This window comes from Rhinolophus hipposideros, assembly GCF_964194185.1.
Source record: "Rhinolophus hipposideros genome assembly, chromosome: 23".
NCBI classification, from domain to species: Eukaryota; Metazoa; Chordata; class Mammalia; order Chiroptera; family Rhinolophidae; genus Rhinolophus; species Rhinolophus hipposideros.
This window is the reverse complement of record NC_138069.1, coordinates 7125069-7137179: the sequence shown is the minus strand read 5'-3', so window position 1 is coordinate 7137179 and position 12111 is coordinate 7125069. Positions and strand designations below refer to the sequence as shown.

The following is a 12111-nucleotide window of genomic DNA, read 5'->3' as shown; positions in this document are numbered from 1 at the left end:
CAATACATTTAATAAAAATTTGTAATTCACAAAATATTAAACATGCATGATATGGTAGTCATAGATCTAATGGCAAGTCTAATAAGCACTGTAGTTTTGAAGCAATGAGAATTCACAATCTTTTGAGCTCTCTGCAACAATCATAATACGCTATGAAAATATTAGTGTCTTCCATTGCTGACAAAGTCATAGGTACTGCTAATATGACTTATGTGTCGCCTGTTAAAAAAGGGAGGAAATGGTACATTTCAGTTAAAGGCAGTGAAACTCACGATGGGATTGTTTTCCCCCTGAAGATCCCTGAGTCCAGAATAAGAACCCTCCCCAATCCCTCCTGATGGTCACTGAGAATCCCTGGGCTGGGAGTCCTCGGTTTCCACAGATAGCTTCGAGCAGTCTTTGTCCTGCATCCAGGAGAGTTGGGTCTCAATTAGCCAGCCCTTTCTGGAAGCTATGGTTGCTCAACATAATTTTTTTTTTTTTTTGTCATTTGTTGTCCCTGACGGCTCAATTGCATTGTCATCCTCCCCTTTCTTCTACCTCCCCCCCTGCAGTTCAAGCCCTTGTTTCTTAGTCTAGCTGTGTAGGACACAGCTCCCTGGCCCATGCTGGTGTTATGAGCCTTGCGCTCCCCCTGGCTGAGGCAATTGGTCACCGGTTGGCTGCTCACAGCAGCTCATGGCAGCTCTCGCTGGCTGCCGGCGGCTCATAGCAGCACGTGGTAGCCCGCACCAACCTCCAGCTGCTCACAGCAGCCCAGCTCCAGGGACAGCTGTTGTTCACAATCTTAGCTGTAGAGGGAGCAGCTCACTGGCCCATGTGGGAATCGAACCGGCTTCCTCCGTGTTAGAAGCACAGCGCTCCAACTACCTGAGCCACCAGGCCAGCCTGGCATTGTCTTTTTAGCTGTCTCATTTTCACGTTTCTGTTTAACATAAATGGAAGTCACCAGGGAAATGAGACCAAAATCCACATAAAAAGAAAATGCAAGTATTGGCCAAGTCAGACTAAAATGCATTAGACTTGTCATTAAAACAAAACAACTGCTTGTCTTTAATTGTTCTAATGGGGAAGGAAAGGCCAGACCTTCTCCTTTGTTTATTCCAATATGGCTGCTTGTACTTTTTAAAATAGGGTTTTGCTGTGAACCACAAACTAAGATGTCATTGCTGTTGTCCTGGCCTGGTGGCCTGGGGCACAGACCCCAGGACTAGACACTGCCCATAGGGCTGTGCGGCCTCTGACACCAGGTTCCACCCCTCTCACTGGCCACCAGCCTCCTGTTCAGTTGTGACCCCCACTCCCAGGCGCCCCCTACATCCAAACCACTACTATCTCTCCAACAACAGCACTTTCCAGGCATTTTTTGATAACCAAGACCCATTTTTTAAATTCATGAACCACAAAACTTAGAAAAAAACTCAACTCGTTATGTTGGCTATATTTTAACAAAACTCTTTAAAAATAAAAGACAAAAAACTCAGCTTGCTGAATGCAAAAGCTAAACACATCGTCAGGAGGAAGTGATGCATTACAGAGCCCAGGAAGCGCAGGCTGGGATTGAAGCCACTGTGAATCCAGTACCCCCTCCATCCCCTCATGGAAGGTGGGTGGTGCAGTGGAGTGGGGCTGATCGGCGTTCACACCCCAGCCACGCCTGCCTCAGTGTGGAACGCAGCACGAGTCCTGGCAGCTCTCTCCTCACTGGTAGGCCCAGGTCCCTTGGAACACTGAGTGAGATGCCCTCTCTGCAGCCTCTGGGGCAGGCAGGTGCTCAAAAAATGCTTAGCCCCTACTCCCCCTTGCTCATCTCTCATTATTACGTCTAATTTCCTCAGGTGGCTCCTCCACGGCACCCCGCATCCCATTTCCCACCTCTGCCAGCATCCTCTGTGGTACCCACTTGAGGCCATCCTGGAAGAGACTGGGTGCCCAGCAGGTCTGAGCCAGCAAAACCTTGGAAAAGAAAAGAACCCCTCAGGGCTCCAGTGGCTCAGCTGGTCTCATCTTCCAGTGCCTGACTGGACGCTCCAGTCGGTCAGGGCGATCAGTGAATGTTCTAATTCTAGGACAGTTGCCTTCGTCCCATGGCCCTTGTGGGGAGATTGTTGACCTGAGCCCAGGGGTGCAGTCTGTGGGAAGAAATAGAACAGCTGGCTAATGAGTTTTCCTGTAACTGCGCTCATGGATGGGGCCGACTCAAGGAGGAGGACCGGGTTGACTCACCCAAAGCCTTTGGTGTGGATGAGCCTGGATAGCCAATTGCTTGATGAGTTTGTCCTTTTCACATGCTCAGGCCAGCAAGCCAGTGTGAGCTTGAACTTCAGTTGTGCAAACACGGCGATGGGCCCCCTTCAGCCCACCAGGGCCCTCAGAGGCCACGTGGCATCATGGTGCAGTGCCAGCTTTGAGTTCTAAAGCCCTGCCTCTAACTCCTCCGTGGCTTCTATGCATGTTTTGTTATTGAGCAAGTCCCTGCCCTCTCTGGGCTTGCCTTTCGCATCTGTAAAATGGAATGGATAGACTCTAAGAGTCCTTTGTGCCCTTCTCTAGCTCGGAGATGACCTCTGAGTCTGGAGGCAAAAACTGCCTGGGGAACTCTCCTCCTGGCATCTGCCATCGCCCCTATCTCCACCCTCCAGACCTTAACTCACTTTTTTTTAACTGACAAAAAGTATTAACATAAAATTAACCATTTCAAGTGACTAACTCAATGGCATTTAGTATATTCACAAAATTGTGCAACTACCATCTCTATCTAGTTTCAAAACATTGTCATCAGCCCAAAAGAAAAACTAGTACCCGGGAAACAGTTTCTTGCTGAGCCCCCCGCCACCACCAATCTGCTTTCTGTCTCTATAGTTTTATCTATTCTAGATATTCCATCTGGATGGAATCATACAATATACGATCTTTTGTGTCTGGCTACTTTCATTTAGTGTAATATTTTCAAACTTCATCCATGTGGTAGCCTGTGTCAGTGCTCCATTCCTTTTTATGCTGAAGAATATTCCATTGTATGTATAAACCACAATTTCTTTCTCCATTTGTGTATCAATGGACATTGGGGTTGTTTCCACCTTTCAGCTATTGTGAGTAGTACTGCTCTAACAGTAAGTGTACATGTGTTTATTTGCGCACCCATTTTCGGTCCTTTGGGATAAGTACCTAGGAATGGAATTGCTGGATCATTTGGTGATTCTACGTTTAGTTTTTTGAGGAACCATCAAACTTTCCCACAGCAGCCGAATCATTCCACCTTCCTACCAGCAATTCACAAGGGTTCCAATTTTTCCATATCCTCACCAACATTGTTATTTTCCTTTTTTGTTTTTATTATTACCATCCTACTGGGTGTAAAGCGGTATCTTATTATGTGTGGTTTTTTTACATCTCCCTAACGGCCGATGTTCAGCATCTTTTCACGCTGGTCATTTGTATATCTATGGGAAAATATCCATTCAGTCCTTTGTCCGCTTTTTGTTGGATTGTTTGTCTTTCTGTTGTTGAGTTGTAAGAGTTTTTTAATATATTTTAGATACCAAAGGTTTACCAAACATATGATTGACAAATATTTTCTCCCATTTTGTAGGCTTTTTCACTTTCTTGATCATGTCCTTTGATGCACAAAAGTTAATTTTAATGAAGTCCAATCTCTCTATTTTTTTCTTTTGTCACCTGTGCTTTTAGGGTCATATTTAAGGAACCACTGCCAAATTCAAGGTCATGAAGGTTTGCCCTGTGTTTTCTTCTAAGAATTGTATGGTTTTAGCTTTTATATTTAGGTTATTGATGTCTCAGTTCACTCTTAAAGGAAAAAGAAACCTACCTGAGCACAGAGCGGACTTCCTTTTTGGTCTCTCTGAGTTTGGGCTGGGAAGCAGCTACTTTAAACCCAAAGAACCTTTTATTTAGTACATATTTTCCAGATGCTTTCTGTTATCACCTGATACCTATGGCGTGTTATTGTATTCTGACCACTGGAATCCTGCAGTGAAGGATCGGATTACTAAGCAATTATGACATTGATCTTCACTAACACCTGCTCTGCCTGAATACTTCACACCTGAGGGTGAACCACACTTCTTCCTTGCTGGGCCTCAGTTTCCCCAAAGGTAAAATAAGATTTTGGCTGAGGTGCCTGCAAGTATGGCTCTTGTTAAGTGCTGCTGAGATGTCATGTCACCACTGTGCTGCTCCCCAAATTCTGACCACCTGACGGGTTGTTATTAATTTCTTTAGCAGGAGAACTTTTCATGGGCAGACCCTTGGGCAGAAGTCTGTGTTGTAAACAGATAAAAGTGGATCTTCTCTGAGTAGAGCAGGAGAGGGGGGCCTTCCCATGGTGCCCTCTCCCTGGGGTCTTTGAGGGCAGTGCCCAGATATCCAGGAAATGCTGTGGGGGGAGTCCGTCTTTGGAATGTCCCCCCCAACGCCTGGGCTCTGGGGTACTCTGACTTACTCCTACATGATCTTCACTCTCAGGTGTGAAGTATTCAGGCAGAGCAGCTGTTAGTGAAGATCGATGTCATAATTGCTTAGTAATCCAATCCTTCATTGTGGGATTCCAGTGGTCAGAATACAATAACACGCCATAGGTATCAGGTGATAACAGAAAGCATCTGGAAAACATTAATATGTGCTAAATAAAGCCTAATGAGAATGGGGGCCAGTGAGAAGAAACAAGACCCTGTCCCACCATGATTCTAGGAGGGGATGTTCCCAGCAGGAGGTTTTCCATCCAGCCCCAGCAGGAAAGAGCACGCTCCAATGGAGTCACTGCCTAGAGTTTAATGGGGCAGGGTTAAGGGGGACACAGAGGGGATGGTGAGCTGCCCCCCACCTCTGGAGAGGCAATGGGAAAACAACCACACCCCAGATATATCTGCAGGAAAACTGTGTCCCTCTGGGGGATGGCGCAGCTACTGCCCAACTGGACCCAGCTGGGCTAGTTGTCTCTCCGGCCTGCTCACACATCTCCTCCCCACATCTCCTGTAGCCAAACCCAACCAGAATCCAGAGAGCAGGGACCTGGAGAGGCAGGGATATAAGGCAGTGTGGCGAAGGGTGGCAAATGGATCCGGAGCAAATGTTGGACATCTAGAAACTGCCGCTTGGTCCCTCATGGTTTGAGCTTCTCATAGGGGAGTTTTTAATGGTCAGTGTTCCAGAAAGTTCCATTTCAGTAAGAATGCTTGGTCTGGGGAAGGCCCTCGAAGAACTTCAAGTGACTACTACTTCCCAATGTAGTTGTAGTAATGTAGGTGGGTGCATGCAAGGCTCTCTGCCTTTATGTATACAGTACGAATCACACTGGATTTGGAATGAATCTGGCTCATAAAGATATTTGAGGGAAGCTTAGTGATGTCTTTCTCTGGAGAGCTAACTGACTTAAATCCCCTAGGGGAAAGAAAATTCCCTGGAGTCACGGGTTGGTGCCAGTACAAAAAATAAAAACAAAGGGCTCCCATGTCCATTATCTCGTTTTGATCCTTCCAACAACCTGGGCAGGTGGGTGGGCAGATGAGTAATGACCTACCTTTAGCAGATAAGAAAATTTGCCCAAAGACACACAGCAAGTCAGCATCTAAGACATGGCTTTTTTCTTTCTAGCATTTATCGTTGTCCAACAATGCATTATAGATCTATCAGATGATTTCTAGGCTCTTTCCCCCTTAGAATGTAAGCAAGGTGAGAGTAAGGGCTTGGCCTGGTCCCTTTACTGAGAGGTAGTAGAGTATGGTGGTCAAGTACTTGGACTCTGAACCAGATTCTCTGGGTTTACTCTTTACTAGCTCTGTGTCCTCTCCGTGCCTCAGTGTTCTTGTCTGTAAAATGGGGATAATAGTGGTACTTAGCAAATAGGCTTGTTCTGAGAATTAAATGAGCTCATATATGGAAAGTGCCTGGCACCTACGAGGCACCTATGAGTATTTGTTGAATGAATGAAAGCCAGAGCCTTGTCACAGTAACAATGACGGCACACACCATACTTTGTTTGGTTGGTCGTGGAAGTGGGAATTGTCTTGGCATCCACATTTAAAAACCCCTGCACTTGGCATACGGAGGACTGGGCCTGCTAGCCCTCTGTCAGTCTCTCCCCGCCCTGCCCCCTCTTCCTTCCTTTCCCCAGTTCTTTGAGCTCCGTGCCAAGTTCTTAGTTAGACGCTAGCAAAGATATACAATTAACTAGACACTTTCTCCACCTTCAAGGAGTTTGCAGTGTTGCCTCTTGGCCTCTGGTGGGGAAACCCTGTGCTGAGTGCTTAATGGGTGAATAATGGACAATGGACGGGGGAGGGCAGTGGAGGTACGGGAGATACAGGTGGAGGAGAGGGAGGAACCGTGATCAATCGTGTGCCTTCTGCTCCTCTGTCAGCCTGAAGACCCCCATCATCGGTGCCCTTGGAGAGTCCCCCAGTGCCAGAACCACAGCCCAGAGACTCAGCTGGAACCAAGTGTGCAGTCAAGGTCAGTCGAAATACATCGGACCCCCATCTAGTCCAGGGCCAGGAAGCCAAAGCTACAGATTTCCTGGTGTGTGCCAGGCCCCCTTTCTATGAAGCAAAGTGCCAGTTATAAAAAGGCCAAAGAGAGCGCGCTTCCCAGCCTACGAGAACTCCTGCTATCCACCACTCAACAGCCACTTGCTCCACACTTTAGTGGGCAACCACAGGGGCAGGCCCTGTGCTGGGTCCTACTGCTTCTGAGGCCAGTCAGGATGGTGGGGGGTATGTGGGCGGGTGTGGTCTTCTCTCCTTGCTTAAAATGAGAAGTGTGGCCTTGTCCAATTGGATACGAAGTATTGGCTTCTAGAACATTCTTAGAATGCAGAAACCTCCCAAGTGGAAAGAGTTGCGTGCTTTGAGCCTCAATTCTGACCTTAGGCAAGTCACTTAACTGCCATGTGCCCCCATTTCTTCACTATCAAATTGGAATAATAATAATAACTAATCTCACAGAATTATGAAACGATCAAGTGGGATTATGGATTTGGAAATGGTTCTTTAAAATTTTAATCATCATCAATTAATAACATTGAACATCTTTTCAGGTGCTTGTTTGTCACCCGCATATCCTCAGGTGAAGTCTCTGTTTTATCATTTGCCTATGTTTTTAACATTAGGCAGTTTGTTTTCTTACTGAATTGAGAGAGTTCTTTATTCCAGATATGAAGCTGTTGTGGGGTATCTGCTTTGTAAATATTTTTTTCTTGGTCTGTAGCTTATCTTGAAAATGCTTTTAAGTAGTAGACGCTACCTACATGTTAAGGGTCTCCCCGAATGACTCAGGATGGAGACCTCAAGAAATTGCACGCCCATCCACTTATGCGTGTCTCCTGGGCTGCCTTCCTGGAGCACGTCAGGCTCCTCTGACTGAGCAAGGTCGAGGGTTGGAGTTACGAGTTTTGATAACTTGGCTCAGGGCTGGTAGTGGGAGGGGAGAGAACAGTCAGAATAGCCTTCTCAGACCTCGGTGTTCCTCAGCTGGTTTCTGCAGGTGCCTGCAGGGTTGTGTGTTCAACAGCCTGATCCCCGGCTCTCCATGGGAGTGACTCATGACTATCCCACTTCCACATTCCACACAGTTTGGATGTGTAGGTTATTGTCAGGCTGCTGAGACAGGGGGGCAGGCTAGGCCCAAACCTCTAGGGTATTCGGCCTCTAGAGCCCTCTGCTCTGGAGAAGAGCAGCTGACACAAGCCTGAGGCTTCCGGCCCTCCCACCAGCCTTGGGCCCAGAGCAGCCCCTCATCGGGCAGTGCCCACACCAGGTTCCTGCCTCCATTCCTTGGGGGAATCCCTTTAGAAGCCCAAGTGTCATCAAAGGTCATCTTTCCTTACTCCCTCCCTCCGCCCTTCCTCCCTCTCCCTCCCATCCTCAGACAACTCTGAGGTGGCTTTCCATAGAAAGGAACAAAGGGGGAAATTCTGTAGGAAACTACTGTTGGGGTGGTCAAACAAATTGTAAGAATGAAAAGTGGAGCCAACTTAAACATCTATCCATAGGGGATTAGTTAATAATGTGAAAATGAATAAAGGTGCAATGGATATTTTTAAAACTAACAATGTAAATTCTTATTTGTTGGCACAGAGCAAGGTCCACAGCCCACTGTTATTTTGTGGTTTTGTTTTGTTTTTGGGGTTTTTTTAAAGGGTTATAGAACAGCTCCAGCCCGTTTTGTAAATAGGTGTACCTAGAGCCTATCTGAAAGGATGCTGAGCTAGGTGATCACACCCGTTCGTTCTGGGTGGTAGGATTTCAGGGCTTTTTTGTTGTTCTTGTTAAACCTTTAAATTTATGTTGCCTGAAGGTTTTTCAATTAGTAGGACTATTTTAAGGATCTGAAATTATTTTTTTAGGAAAGAAAGGAAACAAATGTCAGTGGATGTGTCTTAAGAGACTCTCTTTGGTTTTCCACCGCAGGGTGGTAATTAAAGGGTCCTTCCTGGCATATTCCAAAAACTACAGTCACAGATGTTGTTTGCCACCTTGGAGGAAGGGGGTTCAGTGCCCTCCAGGGAGGGGTGCAGGATGAAACTTTGGCAGGTGGAGGAAAATTCACAGTGTGCTTCTTGAAGACCAAACATAAACACGGAGTCTGGGCCAAGAAATAGCCCCTTGCCCCAGAGACCCCTGGAATTCTACAGGGTCATGTCAGGCAGGGGACAGCCTGCCAGGTCACTGCTGGAAGCTTCTTCACAGGCTCTAAAATGGCAGGTGGGGCCTAGGACAGGTTTCTCTGAACCTAAGGCTCTGGAATTTGGGGCAGAGACAAGCTGGCACCTGGACAAGGGGTTCTCCAAACTCAGCCCAGCTTAAAAAGTCTCTGATTCCAAGCCAACTGGAGATTTCCTAATTAATTGTGAATTCTATGGGATCCCAGGAATATAGTAGTCAGATTTATGGAAGATAAATTTCCCCCACTGCATTTCTTTCTTTTTCATACTGCATTTAGACTTAATATCCCAATTCGATTTTATTTGGCACTAAAGTGCTGTTTTCATTTTATTATCTCAAAAATATCTCAAAAATCTTCAACTTTTTATCTCCCCGCCAACACCAACCAACATTGTTCCTCTTCATTAAGAAGTATTTATTCTTATTTTTCCAAAGGAGTGAGTCTCTTTACTTGCTATGAATCTCCCAAGGTTAAAGTGTCTGAAAATCTCAGTATTTAAACCCCAACTCAGCTGGATAATTTCTTATTCCATCCATTCATCTACTCATCCATCCATCCATCCATCTATCCACTCATCCATCTATCAATCCATCCATTTATCTATCTATCCATTCATCCACTCATCCATCCATCCATCCACTCATCCATCTATCAATCCATCCATTTATCTATCTATCCATTCATCCACTCATCCATCCATCCATCCCTCCATTCATCTACTCATCCATCCATCCATCCATCCGTCTATCCATTCATCCATCTATCAATCCATCCATTTATCTATCTATCCATTCTTCCACTCATCCATCCATCCATCCCTCCATTCATCTACTCATCCATCCATCCATCCATCCGTCTATCCATTCATCCAACTATCAATCCATCCATTTATCTACTCATCCATCCATCCATCCATCCATCCATCCATCCATCCATCCATCCATCCATCCATCCGTCTATCCATTCAATCTATCGATCCATCCATTTATCTATCTATCCATTCATCCACTCATCCATCCATCCATCCCTCCATTCATCTACTCATCCATCCATCCATCCACCCATCCATCCATCCATCCATCCATCCATCCATCAATCCATCCATTTATCTATCTATCCATTCATCCACTCATCCATCCATCCATCCCTCCATTCATCTACTCATCCATCCATCCATCCATCCGTCTATCCATTCATCCATCTATCAATCCATCCATTTATCTATCTATCCATTCTTCCACTCATCCATCCATCCATCCACTCATCCATCTATCAATCCATCCATTTATCTACTCATCCATCCATTCATCCATCCATCCATCCATCCACTCATCCATCTATCAATCCATCCATTTATCTATTTATCCATTCATTTACTCATCCATCCATCCATCCACTCATCCATCTATCAATCCATCCATTTATCTACTCATCCATCCATCCATCCCTCCATCCATCCACTCATCCATCTATCAACCCATCCATTTATCTATCTATCCATTCATCCACTCATCCATCCATCCATCCACTCATCCATCTATCAATCCATCCATTTATCTACTCATCCATCCATCCATCGATCCATCCATCCATCCATCCACCCATCCCTCCATTCATCCATCCATCCATCCATCCATCCATCCATCCATCCATCCATCCATCTATCCACTCATCCATCTATCAATCCATCCATTTATCTATCTATCCATCCATCCACTTATCCATCCATCCATCCATCCATCCACTCATCTATCTATCAATCCATCCATTTATCTATCTATCCATCCATCCACTCATCCATCTATCCATCCATCCATTCATCTACTCATCCATCCATCCATCCATCCATCCATCCATCCATCCACTCATCCATCTATCAATCCATTCATTTATCTATCCATCTATTCATCCACTCATCCTCCATCCATCCATTTACTCACCCATCCACCCACTCAGCACATATTTATGGTGCTCCCTCTGGGGCCAGGGGCTTGGCTGGAGCAAATCTTGGCCTTCTTCTCCTCATTCTCCTGTACTCTGTGAGGACAGCATGTCCCCCATGGAGTCATCTCACAGCGGGAACATCGTGCAGGACATACAGAGCTGTCTTTGAATACCTCCCTCACTTCCTTATCGGAGATGATAATGCTGTCTATCTCCCATCCCAGGTTGTTACACAGGTGAGGTGATAATAATAGTGTACCAAAAGGCCCTATATGATTATTAGAGCCTAGGCACTCAAGGATGACAGTGAGGAGATTTAAGTTCCCTGGAAGCAGACATTGTCTGGTTCACTTCTGCACTGAGTAGGTGCCCAGTAGCTGCTCCTACATGGAGCCTTGTCCATGCCCTGCTCCTGAGGTACATGGTGTTAGGAGAAGGCTACACATGACTGTGGACTCTGGGTGTGATTTGTGCTTCTGCTTTTCAGAGGGCTCAACGAAGAGAAAATTCCGTAGTCTACCCCCACACCTCCAGAAAAGAAAATGCTTAGGAAAGTCAGGCAGATGAGAAAAACTGGGAGCAATCGTACTGAACCAGCCCATAAAACAACACATTTTTAGGAAATAACTACTGTGTGGAGGGATTCAGTTTGGGATTTTACTGAAGAGCCCCCAGACCCGATCATCAGCGTTGGTTTCCTTGGTTGTCTTCCCACTCGCTTTTTCTTTCTTTACTATGCCCTTTCCTCTTCATCTCCTGGTTCTGGGCCAAATGGCATCTACCAAGAGTCTAAAATTAGCTCTTTAGGGGTCAGCTTCTGGGAAGTTCAAGTCCCCCCAGACCCTGTGGACTTTCTGACACATGTGAGCACTCAGAGACACACACAGACACACACAAGCTCACCCTCCCAGAGGCCAAGGATGTTTACAGCTGCCTTCATCAGGAGCCAATGGATTCCCAAAGATGATCCTTGAGCATAAAAACTTCCCCGAACTCCCAGCGGCACTGTGACATCAACTCTCTAATTCAGGGATACTTTTTTTAAAAAACCCTTTTTGTAGTAGTACTATAATGAATAGGCATTTATAAATAACCAGTGATGTACTGTTACCAGGACCTCAATGTTTGTTTGTTTGTTCTTAAATGAGTCAGTCAGTCTGCATGCACTGGCCCAAAGAAATGCACAACAGGAGTTTGCAGTACAGAAAGTCAAATAGTGTAATACTGAACTGGCCAATACAGAGCCAAGGAGCTCATTGTCTAAAGCCCCGATTCCCCAGTGGTGTGTAGGTTACAGATTCTATCGGGCAAAAATCACAAGACACTGTGGGGTTGGGGTTAGGATCGTGCTGGGAGCTGATTGGTTGGAGGTGAGGTAAGGGTAATAAATCATGTCTTCAGATCTTCAGGACAGTTCTGGGGTCTGTTTCAGCGTCCCTCTGTCTGGTCTCAGGGGAAAGTAGCCGGGGGTCTCTCCACCTTAGG

At 45.9% G+C, this 12111-nt stretch overlaps 1 pseudogene across 1 annotated transcript in view; it reads right to left on the bottom strand.

Annotated features, from left to right (window-relative positions):
• The window catches only part of LOC308491980 (isochorismatase domain-containing protein 1-like), a 39486-nt pseudogene extending 31653 nt beyond the window's left edge, over positions 1 to 7833 (bottom strand). Inside the window, exon 1 of the transcript in view lies at positions 7647 to 7833. The product of the transcript in view is annotated as an isochorismatase domain-containing protein 1-like (transcript). The remainder of the gene's footprint in view (positions 1 to 7646) is intronic.
• Positions 7834 to 12111: the final 4278 nt, after the last annotated feature.